General features: G+C 44.1%; 1 long non-coding RNA gene and 1 other non-coding gene across 2 annotated transcripts; both read left to right on the top strand.

Annotated features, from left to right (window-relative positions):
• The first annotated feature begins 12,812 nt into the window (after positions 1-12,812).
• LOC121295777 lies at positions 12,813-14,596 on the top strand. The gene is made up of 2 exons (XR_005946972.1): positions 12,813-12,961; positions 14,279-14,596. It is a non-coding gene; the product is annotated as an uncharacterized LOC121295777 (long non-coding RNA).
• On the top strand, positions 14,041-14,211 carry LOC121295941. Its single transcript, XR_005946992.1, has one exon.
• Positions 14,597-14,790: the final 194 nt, after the last annotated feature.

Below are 14,790 nucleotides of genomic sequence, written 5' to 3'. Positions count from 1 at the left end.
GTGATAAATACATTGCGCTAGGATGCTTCGGAGAAGGTCAAGACCAATTTGTCACTTTCTTATAATTCAGATCCCAGCGGACAAATGACCAAATTATTACAACTAAGTTTGTTGTGGTGTTGATGCTTTAGGAGGGAGCACTTAATACGACCAATCAACTGAAATAAAGAGTTCAATACAGTTTACTTTCATTTGCTGTTTAGTTTAATAGCTAGAAAATAATCCAGTGTCTGGCCCGTGCTGCTACACTAGCATTACCCTTCTAACTTTGGATTCTATGGTCATCTCTTTTAAAAATAAATCTGCTTTCCTTTCACTGTATTAATCATTTCAGACTTTACCCCAGGAGGAATCAACACCAGCATCTCATTGGATGACCTCCTGTAACAAAGTGCCCGCCCCTGTGTATATTATCTGTTATGTGTTGCGTGTGGTGTGTTTAAATGTTGGTGTATAGACATTGGTACACGGGATATAAACGCGTCTGTGTAACACGAGTGTTTAAAAATGTATATGTGTATTTAGGCACGAGGATTGCACAGCACTTCACGTGCAAGTAAAATGTAGTAATATGTGAGCACGGGGAATTGCACTTTATTAATTCACGTGCTGGGATTCAAGTGAATAATTAATTGGTAATTGAATCCCAGCACAATAGTATATATAGATGCACGTTGTCACATACTGGGGGTTGGGTGTTCGGTGAGCGGAGAACGGGATTGGAGACGGAGGAAATAAGCAGTAGTAGTATAATAAGAGGAGAAAGTATCCGCTCACCGTGTTTGTCAGTGTCTGTCCGTGCACCGTTTTGTTAAGTTTAGTCTGTTTTTGTTTGTCTATTTATTTTGGCGTAGAGTGCCGTGTCCTGTGTTTTCGTGTTTGTTTAAACCTTTTATTTTGTATTAAACCGGCGCCAACAGGCGTCTTCATCATTTCACATCATCGTCTTTGTATATTTCATTCCTTCCTGGTTCTGACGCCGCCCACTTGGCCGTCTTTGTGACACCTCCCTAATCCAATCAAGGGCATGAGTGGAAGCTGCAGAGAATGAGGTTCATTAACCCCTCTACGATACATGATGGTGAGTGGATTCCCAAATATTCACCCCATTCAAGGAGCTGGATGGTCATTTTATCATGTAGTAATAGTGGAATTGAAGGCTGTAGACTGTGATAGAGAGCAGACATGTCACAGGTGTGCTGTTCTCAGAAGATACTGAGATAGCCTGGAAGACTGGTTAGCACAGACGATCTCCCTTACAATTCTGACATCCTTTTCTCTTTTTACAGGATCTGGGCTCCAGTCATGTCCAAGCTGTACAGCTTGTCACTTGGGATCTAACACAGCATTGTGTTATTTCTTATGATCAATTTCTACTCACCTCTTTCCTGGATGACGCTGCAGAGAAGGTCATAATGGCTTCATTATGGACAGTGGGCAGCAGGTACAGGAGAAGCTGTAATAATAAAGTGAAGTCTGGGTTGTCTTGACTATAAAGTAAGACACTCATACTTTCTGTAAAAGGATTTCTACTTTCATAATGTTCGTTTCTATTAGAAGCGTGAAATTCTCATTAAAATGAAGATTGGAAAAAAATGATAAAGTCTAATCTTCTTATTAATCCATAAAATAATTAGACAGGAATTAATTGGTGTTGGGGGGGGTCCACTTTCTGTAAACTACTGATGAATTACAATAGCTTGTGGTTACGCACTGAACACAAGACTGCAAGTCTTGTCCCTCTCCAAAGAATGTGAATGACACACTGCATCCCTACCTTGAATACCTGCAGCATAAAATATCTAATCTCTGCCTTTATCCAGCCTAATTCTCCTCATTTGAGTCTATTAGAAAGCGTTGACTCGGTGCCCAGTGCTGCTGTAGATTCGTCCGTCCCTCAAATTCCACACTCGGATTCTGCATTGTGTTTCATTTACCTGGCTGATTTACATTTCTCTAGTCCTGTTGGTGGTTTATTCCTAATCACTGACCCCCCATTAAAAATCTATTGTCTTTAGGGATCTTCAAATATGGCCCAATGGGAACACATAGTAGCCCTTGGTGGCTTTGCCATTGGCATCAAAGACCTCATGCCCCATCTCTCATCTCTTTATTTAGAGTGAGATGAGCTCCCTAAGTAGCCAGTGTCTTTGTGGCTGCAAAGGAGCTGGATTTCAGATAACTATCCCTTCAGGAGTTCTGCTTTGTTTATGTAAAGGATGAAATGCACGTCACATGAATGAATCATCTGAAACCCTTCATCTGATATAAAGAGACTGCTTTTATGGCAGTGTAACCACAGCAAAATGAGAACAGGACAAATGAAGCTGAAAGAAAGAGGAAAGGAGAGGAGGGGGCATAGAGAAAAGAGAGGCGGAATCTACAAAAAAAGAGGGCACAAAATCAGAAAGAGGAGTTGAGAATATAGGTGCAACCTCACCCAGCAGGGTGAACTCTGACAATGCAGCTCTCCCTAGGACCACACAGTATTTAAAAGCAGGGCCACTAGCACTGGAAAAGCAACACTGTTAAAACTGCTCATACAGAAACTCAACCTCAAGCAATGACAACATTGTGCTCAGTACAGTAGCAATACTATAAGAACACTGGCTTCACATTAGCAATCCCATGCAAAAGAATAATGATCAATGATTTTGCTTTACAGAGGCAGTCATGTAAAATCAAAAAGACAACAGTGTTTTCTTCTATTTTGTAAATGGTACAAGAGACTTTGTCAGAGAAGCAGTGTGGTATTTACAGTACCTGATAATTAAGACAAAATGTGATGCTCAAATGCAGTTCGTTAAAAACAGAGCTTTACAAGGTCAAGCTAGCAAACAATCTCTCCTGTTCATTGAGCCGTGGAGGTCCTTCTTTCAAACCTATTAATTCCTTATTAATTCGTATTTCTCTTGTGTCAACATGCCCGTGGCTCAGTCCTCGGCCCCTCCTGGGTCAACTTATTATTCTTAGTGGCTTTACTGATATCACATTGCTCCAGAAAGATTTGCTCAATATATTTCTAGTAAATTATTCAAAGCCTTTAATCAGCTTTTATACAAGCACAAAACTACACAATGTAATACTTCTCTTAATATTGCACTAATTGGCTTTGTTTTGGTCTAACAAGCATTACAGAAGCTTTGTCTCTTTGTCTCACTTTGACAGTGGATAAATTTCGGTACATGTGTGTTTGGGTCAGCACTTGCAGAACAGGGCACAGAGGTGCACAGCACACTCCCTCACTTCTCTGAATTCCTCAGTGACTTCAGCTTTTCTAGGGTGAGCAGTCAAGGACTAACAGAATTAGTTCAGCATCATTCACTGTGACACTGATAGATCAGGCAGCTGAAGACTGGTCTCAGAAGTGAGATTAACATGAGAATCGCACATGCAGGGATGCCTGGAGCGGGCGCTATAGACAGGTAATCCTTCCATACAGATTGGATTGCAGTCAGATATAACCTGTACAGAAATAAATACCAGAGCAGTCTAATAAAGGACCTGCATGACTATAATTGAGACTTGTATCTGACTGGAGTCTCGGGAGGTAGAACCACTAAGGCTGGTTATCTGTTCTGAGATACAACGGGCGGAGATACTATAATGAAGGTATTATTGCAGGCCATGGCACAGAGCCACTCATTCTCAGGTGTGTCCTCTCACTGTACAGGGGGGTTGATGAAATAGTACTCAGACACACATTGGACCTGTAAGAGGATTTATCAGTGATATTAGATGACATGCAGTTAGTCCAGTGCTTGTAATAGGATTTATCAGTGATATTAGATGACATGCAGTTAGTGCAGTGCTTGTAATAGGATTTATCAGTGATATTAGATGACATGCAGTTAGTGCAGTGCTTGTAATAGGATTTATCAGTGATATTAGATGACATGCAGTTAGTGCAGTGCACTCAGTGGTCCTGGTTCCAGTGCTGTAGTTCAGGAAGGTCGTTGCTTTATTACTTTCAGAATCATTGCACCTTTTGCATGACTCTGATTCCATTTAATAGTGCATGGCAGAGAGATGTTTGCATCTTGGGTGAGCGGGTGGTGTCTGGCTAAGGGAATTGCTACTCACTCAAGATCAGATGATGTATTTGAAGAACAGTTCTGGGACCCCAGAGTGCCTGCCCCTACTCTACTCAGCAGCTCCTGCAATGAGATGTGCTGTTACAGTCAGCCTGGCCCAGGGAAACACATCTCCCTGACCAGAGCTCTGCTTCATACTCCATCCAGCCTAGAATCCTTCCTTTGTGCTCCCAGGACTCACAGTGCTGAATCATAACTGCACTCTCCCCAATGTTCATTAGCAACGCTCTCCTTTTACTGTAGTCATAATCCTCCTCAGTTACCAGCTGTGAAGGGCTTTTGAAGGAATTGACAGAGTAATTATTTGCCAATTAGCTCCCAGTCACGCTCACTTCATTACTAGCAGAGTTATTGTTCATGCAGTGACCCCTGCGCATGCATTGTCAGTGGAAGCAATAATGTTTCAAGCTCAAAATAAACAGCAAAATAACTAATCTCTCATATGGTTGTTTGCAGTGTATCCACTGCATAGTCCTCATTGAGCAGAGCTCTTGGTTTTTGGCTTGCATGGAGACCCTGCAGCAGGCATGCAGAAGGGCTGCTCTATTGTAACGCTCGGTGGAAGTGGCTGACAGCTTTGAGATCTGCACTCGTTTGAACAGGGTCAAGCTGTAAGAATGCCAAGCGCAGCAACAGCAGCAGCCTTGGGAAACAAGCTCATTATAATACAACTGTTAATTACAAGATGCTATACAAATCAGCCCAGAAGCTGTGCTGTGTTATATTAGCGAGTGACCTGCTTCAGCACTTCCCAGCCAGCTGATACAGTAGTAGGATTTCTCTTGGCAATAAAATGTGTTCATATTTGTGTACAGCCAGTTTTAGGCAGTGGAAAGTGGACTCTTTTATTATGTTAGGACAGGCGCTGCATGCCATTAAGCCAATAAGCACAATTATATAACAATACCACTGAACAATGGGCTTGATTTTCAAAGCGTTTGCTCCAGTCTGTCATTCTCTCCTGGGTTTTAATCATTTTATAAAACAAGAACCAAACAATTAAGTAACATGAATCAAGGCTCTTAAGAACTCAGCTGCTCTTTAATATAGTGCAGGAATTCCAGAGGAGGGAGTCTTACACACAGGGGAGGAGTGCAGGGATTCCAGATGGAGTCTTACACACAGTGGAGGAGTGCAGGGATTCCAGAGGGAGTCTTACACACAGTGGAGGAGTGCAGGGATTCCAGAGGGAGTCTTACACACAGTGGAGGAGTGCAGAGATTCCAGAGGGAGTCTTACACACAGTGGAGGAGTGCACAGATTCCAGAGGGAGTCTTATACACCAGGGGAGGAGTGCAGGGATTCCAGAGGGAGTCTTACACACCAGGGGGCAGTACAGGGATTCCAGATGGAGTCTTACACACAGGGGAGGAGTGCAGGGATTCCAGAGGGAGTCTTACACACCAGGGGGCAGTACAGGGATTCCAGAGGGAGTCTTACACACAGTGGAGGAGCGCAGGGATTCCAGAGGGATTCTTACACACCAGGGGGCGGTGCAGGGATTCCAGAGGGAGTCTTACACACAGTGGAGGAGTGCAGGGATTCCAGAGGGAGTCTTACACACAGGGGAGGAGTGCAGGGATTCCAGAGGGAGTCTTACACACAGGGGAGGAGTGCAGGGATTCCAGAGGGAGTCTTACACACAGTGGAGGAGTGCAGGGATTCCAGAGGGAGTCTTACACACCAGGGGGGAGTGCAGGGATTCCAGAGGGAGTCTTACACACAGGGGGGAGTGCAGGGATTCCAGAGGGAGTCTTACACACAGGGAGGAGTGCAGGGATTCCAGAGGGAGTCTTACACAACAGGGGGAGTGCAGGGATTCCAGAGGGAGTCTTACAGTGGAGGAGTGCAGGGATTCCAGAGGGAGTCTTACACACCAGGGGGCGGTGCAGGGATTCCAGAGGGAGTCTTACACACAGTGGAGGAGTGCAGAGATTCCAGAGGGAGTCTTATACACCAGGGGAGGAGTGCAGGGATTCCAGAGGGAGTCTTACACACCAGGGGGGAGTGCAGGGATTCCAGAGGGAGTCTTACACACAGGGGAGGAGTGCAGGGATTCCAGAGGGAGTCTTACACAACAGGGGGCGGTGCAGGGATTCCAGAGGGATTCTTATACACCAGGGGGCAGTGCAGGGATTCCAGAGGGAGTCTTACACAACAGGGGGCGGTGCAGGGATTCCAGAGGGAGTCTTACACACAGGGGGGAGTGCAGGGATTCCAGAGGGAGTCTTATACACCAGGGGAGGAGTGCAGGGATTCCAGAGGGAGTCTTACACACCAGGGGGCAGTACAGGGATTCCAGATGGAGTCTTACACAACAGGGGGGAGTGCAGGGATTCCAGAGGGAGTCTTACACAACAGGGGGCGGTGCAGGGATTCCAGAGGGATTCTTATACACAGGGGGCAGTGCAGGGATTCCAGAGGGAGTCTTACACACAGGGGAGGAGTGCAGGGATTCCAGAGGGAGTCTTATACACCAGGGGAGGAGTGCAGGGATTCCAGAGGGAGTCTTACACACAGGGGAGGAGTGCAGGGATTCCAGAGGGAGTCTTACACACAGGGGAGGAGTGCAGGGATTCCAGAGGGAGTCTTACACACAGGGAGGAGTGCAGGGATTCCAGAGGGAGTCTTACACACCAGGGGGCAGTGCAGGGATTCCATATACTCCCAGATGTTTGAGTGATGCAGTCGCAATGAGAACCACTCTGAATAACTGCAAACATCAAAAGCAGTGAAAAAAAGTTCAATATATATAGATGTATTTCTATTAATTATATATAGAGGGATGTATTACTATTAAATATATAGAGAGAGATGTATTACTAATAAATACTATATGTATATATGTGTGTGTGTGTGAGAGAGAGAGTGCATGTTTGTGTGTGTGTGCCTGCAAGTGTGTGTGCATGCGTGCATATATGTGTGGGTGTGCGTGCCTGCGTGTGCATGTGTATACGTGTGTATGTGTGTGTGTGCGTGCGTGTGTGTGTGTGTGTGTGTGTGTGTGTGTGTGTGTGTGTGTGTCAGTGTGTGTGTGTGTCAGTGTGTGTTACTGTCCTCCTTGTGTACTCTTTTCTAGTTAAGCTGTCTACACAGTGCAAGCCAGTGTGCAATAACAACACCCTAGACATCAATCAAGTGGAGGCTCAGCAGAGCACAAGACAGCTGATTGCCTCAGCTAAGGAAACCCATCAGCTCTCATTGTACTTCACTGTACTTGTCAAAACTGACTCCGAAGTATAATTATCTGCAACCAGAGAGCTTTTCAAAATGGATTTTAATGATGCTCTGTAGGAACATTCACTGTTACCTGGGAAGCTTTTTCGGATAAATGCTGGAGAGTAATCAGAGCAAAGTGCAATGCAAAAGGGATCTGTTGAGACGAGCAGTGAGGCATCGCCATCTCCCTTACAGGCATATCCAGCTGCCCACCCAGGATCTATAATCTGATGACTGACTCCCCTGTGGTGCTGCTACTGCTTGAGGGGTATAGGGATTTGAATCAGTCATCTGCACTGCCATGGCATTTAACATTAAATACACACAGGACTGGAATGTCTTCCTATTAGAACAGAACAGAAGCTGACCCAGTGATCACCTGAGCTTCTCACTGAAGAAAGACCTGAGCTTTAGAGGTTACTTTCCCTCAAAAGTTCATGGTTACCAAGGAGATAATAAATTAAGAATGTTACCAAATGATGGGAATGTCATGTTGCCAGGTGGATGGGGATTAAAGGAAGTCATTTGGATCTGAGAGCAGCTGCACTGTACAGGGAAATGATCTGAGAGCAGCTGCACTGTACAGGGAAATGATCTGAGAGCAGCTGCACTGTACAGGGAAATGATCTGAGAGCAGCTGCACTGTACAGGGAAATGATCTGAGAGCAGCTGCAGTTTGCAGTAAAAGTAAGTAGAAGTTACACCACTTGCAGACAAGTTGTAGGTTTTCTCTCCCCTTCATGTGATAAAGTGTGAAGCATGCAGCATACCCCTTTACAATTATATCCTGCAGGTACTGCAGTGCAATCCTGTCTCTGTGATTAAGCAGGACTTCATACAAACCTACCAAATGTCATGAACAAAAGCAACAACAGGGATTTTCTTTAGTTTAAAAGTGTGTTGCTAATACAAGCCGAAACCTCGACTCGTACAACCATTGCTGGGAATGAATGTCTTTAAAGGGGAGGTGAGGGTTAGAGTTACAGTTAGAGTGAGCGTGAGGGTGAGGGCAAGGGCAAGAGTTAGGGTTAGTGTGAGGGTGAGGGTTAGGGTGAGGGTGAGGGTTAGGGTTAGGGTGAGGGTGAGGGTTAAGGTTAGGGTGAGGGTGATGTTTAGAGTTAGGGTTAGGGTGAGGAGGTTAGGGTGAGGGTGAGGGTTAGGGTTAGGGTGAGGGTGAGGGTTAGGGTTAGGGTGAGGGTGAGGGTGAGGGTGAGGGCGAGGTTTACTGTTAGGGTTAGGGTGAGGGCGAGGGTTAAGGTTAGGGTGAGGGTGAAGGTGAAGGTGAGGGCGAGGGCGAGGTTTACTGTTAGGGTTAGAGTGAGGAAGGTGTTAGGGTGCAGGGTTAAGTTAGGTGAGGGAGGTGTGGGCAAGGCCCACTGTCCAGGTTAAGGTTAGGTGAGGGTTAAGGTTAGGGTTAGGGTGAAGGTGAAGGTGAGGGCGAGGGCGAGGTTTACTGTTAGGGTTAGAGTGAGGGTGAGGGCGAGGGTTAGGGTTAGGGTGAAGGTGAAGGTGAGGGCGAGGGCGAGGTTACTGTTAGGGTTAGGGTGAGGGCGAAGGTTAAGGTTAAGGTTAAGGTTAGGGTGAGGGTGAAGGTGAGGGCGAGGTTTACTGTTAGGGGTAGAGTCTGGTGAGGGCGAGGGTTAGGGTCCAGGGTGAAGGTGAAGGTGCCAGTGCGAAGGTAAGGTTAGGGTTAGGGTTAGGGTGAGGGCGAGGGTTAAGGTTAGGGTGAGGGTGAAGGTGAGGGCGAGGGCGAGGTTTACGGTTAGGGTGAGGGTGAGGGTGAGGTTGAGGGTGAGGGTGAGGGCGAGGGTTAAGGTTAGGGTGAGGGTGAAGGTGAAGGTGAGGGTGAGGTTTAGGGTTAGGGTGAGGGTGAGGGTGAGGGCGAGGGTTAAGATTAGGGTGAGGGTGAGGTTGAGGATGAGGATGAGCGTGAGGGTTAGGGTTTATTAATAATTAACTGAAGTGTGTCGCTAATGCAAGCAGAAAGGTAAAGAATTGCTTCAAATGATTAAGCACTGCGATGTTGTGTAGTCAGTATCACTGCATAGAAATTTAATGAGCTTTTCCTTAAAAACAGATCACAGTGACTCCCTGTTCTGTGCTCTGTATCTATGCTGTATTTATTAGTTACCATTTTCTAATGTGTATACCATGCAGATCTGTGATTGTTAGTGTTCAAGGATATGTACATTAACAAGAGGTATTTACATGAATGAGTCTTCCAGTCATAGCATGATGTGTCAGGGCATATTTAAAATAATGAACAGCTACAAACATCAGTGTAACGTATGAACGCCAACCCCAACCCCCATGCTGCTCATGCACAGCTTCTTGATGGAAATGTGGTAGATCTGAGAGGCTTTCCCTTTAAAAGAATCGGAAAAGCAAGCCTGATTGCCCACGCTGTGCAAATATCCATTCACTGTACAGATCTGAGAGAAATCTGTTTCAGCAACAATGCATCTTCATTTTGAAGCATGATACTTGGAACTACACGAGAGTTGAGAAATCTATGATTTCACTCCTTGCTTCTCATAGTCTTGCACTTTCAGATGCCCCACCTTTTCATAGCCTCCTTCACTGTCAGCAGCCAACCAGCTGATCCCCCTGAAGACTGGAATGCTGCTGCTGTCAGTAAGAGTCTTTCCTTGAAGTACAGACAAGAAATCTGATAACATGCTTGTCCCTGGTGTAGTACTAGATGTCATGTTTGAATTGAAAATGCTTGTAAATTTCAGACCTGTATAGTCTACGGAATTGCATGAAAGCTAGGAATTATACAATGATTAAGAAATTATTCTTCTTTCAATACCTTTCTCCTACACACACCCCCCTTTCTTTCTCTCTCTCGCTGTCTCACACACACACACTCTCACACACACAGTCTCTCTCTCTCTTTCTCACACACACACTCACTCTTTCTCTCTTTCTCTCTCTCCCACACACACACACAGATCAGACTCAGTAAACTGTTGACAGTAGAACCCAAAAGGGCATCACAGCTATTTCCATTTCAAATTGAAATGGAGCCAGGCTAAAGATCTGAGTCAGTCACAGCGATGCATGGCTGTAAGAACACCTCCTGTTACTGAACAGTAATAAGATCTGATAAAAATACAGATTTTAGACTGTGACTCAGTTTGAGGTCCCCACAAGCTCTGAAGAGCTGGTGTGAGGGTGAAGCAGGAATCTGAAGAAAGGGTTCATTGTTAACGTAGGCAAGCTATTATTGTCAGGTGATTGCAATCTGAATGCATTCACAGTTCTTCCACACTTTGTATTCAATCTGTTCAGGCTTGCAGGTGGACTCGATGTGACACTCTCTGAATCATCAAACTACATCAGCGATATTCTTCAACAGCGATATTCTTCAACAGCGATATTCTTCAGCAGCGATATTCTTCGACAGCGATATTATTCGACAGCGATATTCTTCGACAGCGATATTCTTCAACAGTGATATTCTTCAACAGTGATATTCTTCAGCAGTGATATTCTTCAGCAGTGATATTCTTCGACAGTGATATTCTTCAGCAGTGATATTCTTTGACAGTGATATTCTTCAGCAGTGATATTCTTCAGCAGTGATATTCTTCAACAGTGATATTCTTCAGCAGTGATATTCTTCGACAGTGATATTCTTCAACAGTGATATTCTTCAGCAGTGATATTCTTCAACAGTGATATTCTTTGACAGTGATATTCTTCAACAGTGATATTCTTTGACAGTGATATTCTTTGACAGTGATATTCTTCAGCAGTGATATTCTTCAGCAGTGATATTCTTTGACAGTGATATTCTTCAGCAGTGATATTCTTTGACAGTGATATTCTTCAGCAGTGATATTCTTCAGCAGTGATATTCTTCAGCAGTGATATTCTTCAACAGTGATATTCTTCAGCAGTGATATTCTTCAGCAGTGATATTCTTCAGCAGTGATATTCTTTGACAGTGATATTCTTCAACAGTGATATTCTTTGACAGTGATATTCTTCAGCAGTGATATTCTTCAGCAGTGATATTCTTTGACAGTGATATTCTTCAGCAGTGATATTCTTCAACAGTGATATTCTTCAGCAGTGATATTCTTCAGCAGTGATATTCTTCAGCAGTGATATTCTTTGACAGTGATATTCTTCAGCAGTGATATTCTTCAGCAGTGATATTCTTCAGCAGTGATATTCTTTGACAGTGATATTCTTCAGTGATATTCTTCAGCAGTGATATTCTTCAGCAGTGATATTCTTCAGCAGTGATATTCTTTGACAGTGATATTCTTCAACAGTGATATTCTTTGACATTGATATTCTTCAGCAGTGATATTCTTTGACAGTGATATTCTTCAGCAGTGATATTCTTCAACAGTGATATTCTTTGACAGTGATATTCTTCAGCAGTGATATTCTTTGACAGTGATATTCTTTGACAGTGATATTCTTTGACAGTGATATTCTTCAGCAGTGATATTCTTCAACTGTGATATTCTTCAGCAGTGATATTCTTCAACAGTGATATTCTTCAGCAGTGATATTCTTCAACAGTGATATTCTTCAGCAGTGATATTCTTCTTCAGTGATATTCTTTGACAGTGATATTCTTCAACAGTGATATTCTTCAGCACTGATATTCTTCAGCAGTGATATTATCTGATTACGTATTGAGCAAATTTTCCCAATATCATTATTGCACAGTCCTTAAACCTGGTCACTTCTTTTCATTCACAGAGTTTCACTCTTAACCATACACGTCAGGTTTTTAATGAGAATGAGCCTTTATATTTGAGCCTCTTGTCCCTTTGTTGCTAGATGTATGTGGGATGCATGTGACTGTGATGAGCTCAAGGAAGGAAGGGGTATGTTGTGTGTCTGCGAGACTCAAGGACACTGCATTGTCAATCTAATGGTCCTGTGTTAAGGGGCAATGGTAACACAAGTCAGACCAGCTTCAGTGTTCATAAAACACATGTCAACACATAATCCTGCTTTCTGAAAGAGTTTTATCTTGCTCTGAAAACACACTTTTATCAGTTTTAGACTTGAAACCGTGAGAGGCAGAGCCCAAAACAATAGAATCTTCTGGAACAAATCACTCTTCAATGCATAGCAGAACTGTCAGATAAGCATGGAACAAAATGTAGCATGACAGTGCAAATGTACAGTGATAAACTAGTATCCAGTGAAGCAGTGTTTACAACGCTGGCATTTAAGCTCCTGGGTTTGATTTCGACCTGTGAAATGAAGTGCTGTCCCTTATCATTTGCCAACCATAGAAAAACTCGTCCCTTTGCAGTTTGTAGGTATGCGCCCTGTGCACTGCACGGTGAAGGCAATGATACTACTGCCATCTGCTGGGAGTATGCTGTAACTGCTGTAGGGTTTGCGTTTTTAAGGGGAGGCCACATGTGATGCCTGCCTTTCTTTTATTGGATGTGTCTGTAGCCAATAAGGATGACACCGCCACCGCCCAGCCAATAAATACCCGGAACTTTGGTTTTAATTCTGTGCCTAGAGGGAAGAAGCGTTTGGGTCACAGTGCTGGAGTGAGAGTTAACGCGAAGGCGGGCTTTTAGACCTGAAAGAAGACTTTTTTTTTTCTGTTTATTGCCGTTAAAAGGCGAGTGGAGTCCAGACCGCGCTTTGTAACTCAGGTAAGCAGCACAGTTTGAATTAATAACATGTTCTTGAATCTATGACGTAGTGTTTGTTATAAGAACTCTTTCCTGTAGACCCGCAACCCGGGCACAGACCATGACCATGCGTGTTTGGTTGTGATTTTTAAATGCGGGATAGGCTGGCAGCATTGTTAATAATGGCGCTTTTACTAAAATAAATCTTATTGCTTAGTAACAGAATTTCCGAATCTTGTCGAACCACGCCCCTTGTCGTGCCTTAGTCGGTGATTGCTACTATAGATTTTAATTAAGCGTTTGGCAGACGCAGCTGTGTTTGATTAAGGCCCCAAGTGTGCTTAATTGCAAGACGATGCGTTGCTGTGCTCCAGTTCGGCAAAAAACGGATTGAATGGCGTGTGAACAATGAATGGGTTTAGGAAACGGACTGTGACCAGTTCTGGGGTTACAATGTGCTGGCCGCTGGTATCTGCATAGTTAGGTGCTGCTATTCTCTACAAGCTAAAATCGGTTTCAACGATTCAAAATGTAAAGCCGCTCTGCGTAGCAATTTAAATGGTAGTTAGACGAGATGCATTAAGAGGTAGGTGTTGACTGTTTTACAAACCTGTGGGGTTGTTGACTAATTACAGCGGTTATACCACTAGGCGGTGTCCAGAAGCACGCTATATAATCGGTAGAAAGCCAGATGGTTTATCATTGCGAACCGCAGCATTAAACAAGATTGCACTTTAACTGCTTCTGTGCACAATCCCTCAATCCATTTACTGGTTTGTAATGTGCTCTGGCTGTCTCATACCCTTGCTTTAAAGGAATTTGCATTTTCCCACCTAATCTTAATGGGACACTGGGTATAGACAGACTCCATATACAAGTTTCGGGGATGATTGATTCAAGGTGAGGCATCTGCCCTGCTGTCCTAAGGGAATGGTTTTGGGTATTTAATGGTCTGCCACACCTGATTTGAGAAGCAGTGGTCGTAACTTTTTTTTTTAAGCCAGGTCGACTGAAACACTCTAAACATGTAGAAGAAAGGATTCTGGGTGTTCTCCAGTCTGACTCTTCTGCAGAGCGGTTGAGTGGCAGGGATATGTGGGTTGGTCTGGGAGTTGGCTGCTGTGTTGCTGACCTCTTGGTTGGCTGTGTATGCAGCAGCTTGACCCTGACCTAGACTATAACGGGGTGAGCATGGAGACGCAGCCCCTGGCAGTAACAGGTGTGCGCATCACCCAGCTGTCTGATGCTCATGTATAATGCTGCGCACAAACCCTTGACTCCAGTTGAAGGCTTGGCATTGTTTTGGGTGTGACTAATCTTCTCTTGCTCTCTTTGTAGGGAGGTGGATTGAAGATGGATCTCTTTCCAGTGATCTGAAGGAGGGGGTTATGCTGTCATGTGCTGCAATTTGATTTAAGGACAATGGGTCTTCCATGAAGCTGCACTGGCTGAATTCTCCTGCTTTGTTAGTTGCACTTTGACTTTGCTTTTTATGCAACATAAGCAGAATGTTCAACTTTTGCTCATTTTCATTTACTATGAGCCAATGTATGTGAAACTCCACCATCTTTACATGAAGCAATAGCTTGTGTTTGCAGTAAATGGCTGGTATTTAAGCTTTGTATTCCATTTGTTTAATAAAAAGGTCTTTCCAGATCTTGTGTTGCTGAGTAATTCTCTGGGTTTATAATGTTGGTTCTGTTTTTAGCAGGCATGCTGATGAATCTTGATTCACAGCAGTCCTATTTGAGGTGACAGTGGCAAGCTGCAGCCTAATCCACTAGTAGGCCAGTTCATAATCTTAAAACAATTTGCATATTAGTGGGGTTGTGCTACACCCTCCCAAGACA

The sequence above is a fragment of the Polyodon spathula genome, chromosome 20 (assembly GCF_017654505.1).
Source record: "Polyodon spathula isolate WHYD16114869_AA chromosome 20, ASM1765450v1, whole genome shotgun sequence".
NCBI lineage: Eukaryota > Metazoa > Chordata > Actinopteri > Acipenseriformes > Polyodontidae > Polyodon > Polyodon spathula.
The sequence above is the reverse complement of the archived record's forward strand: the minus strand, read 5'-3'. Positions and strand labels throughout refer to the sequence as shown.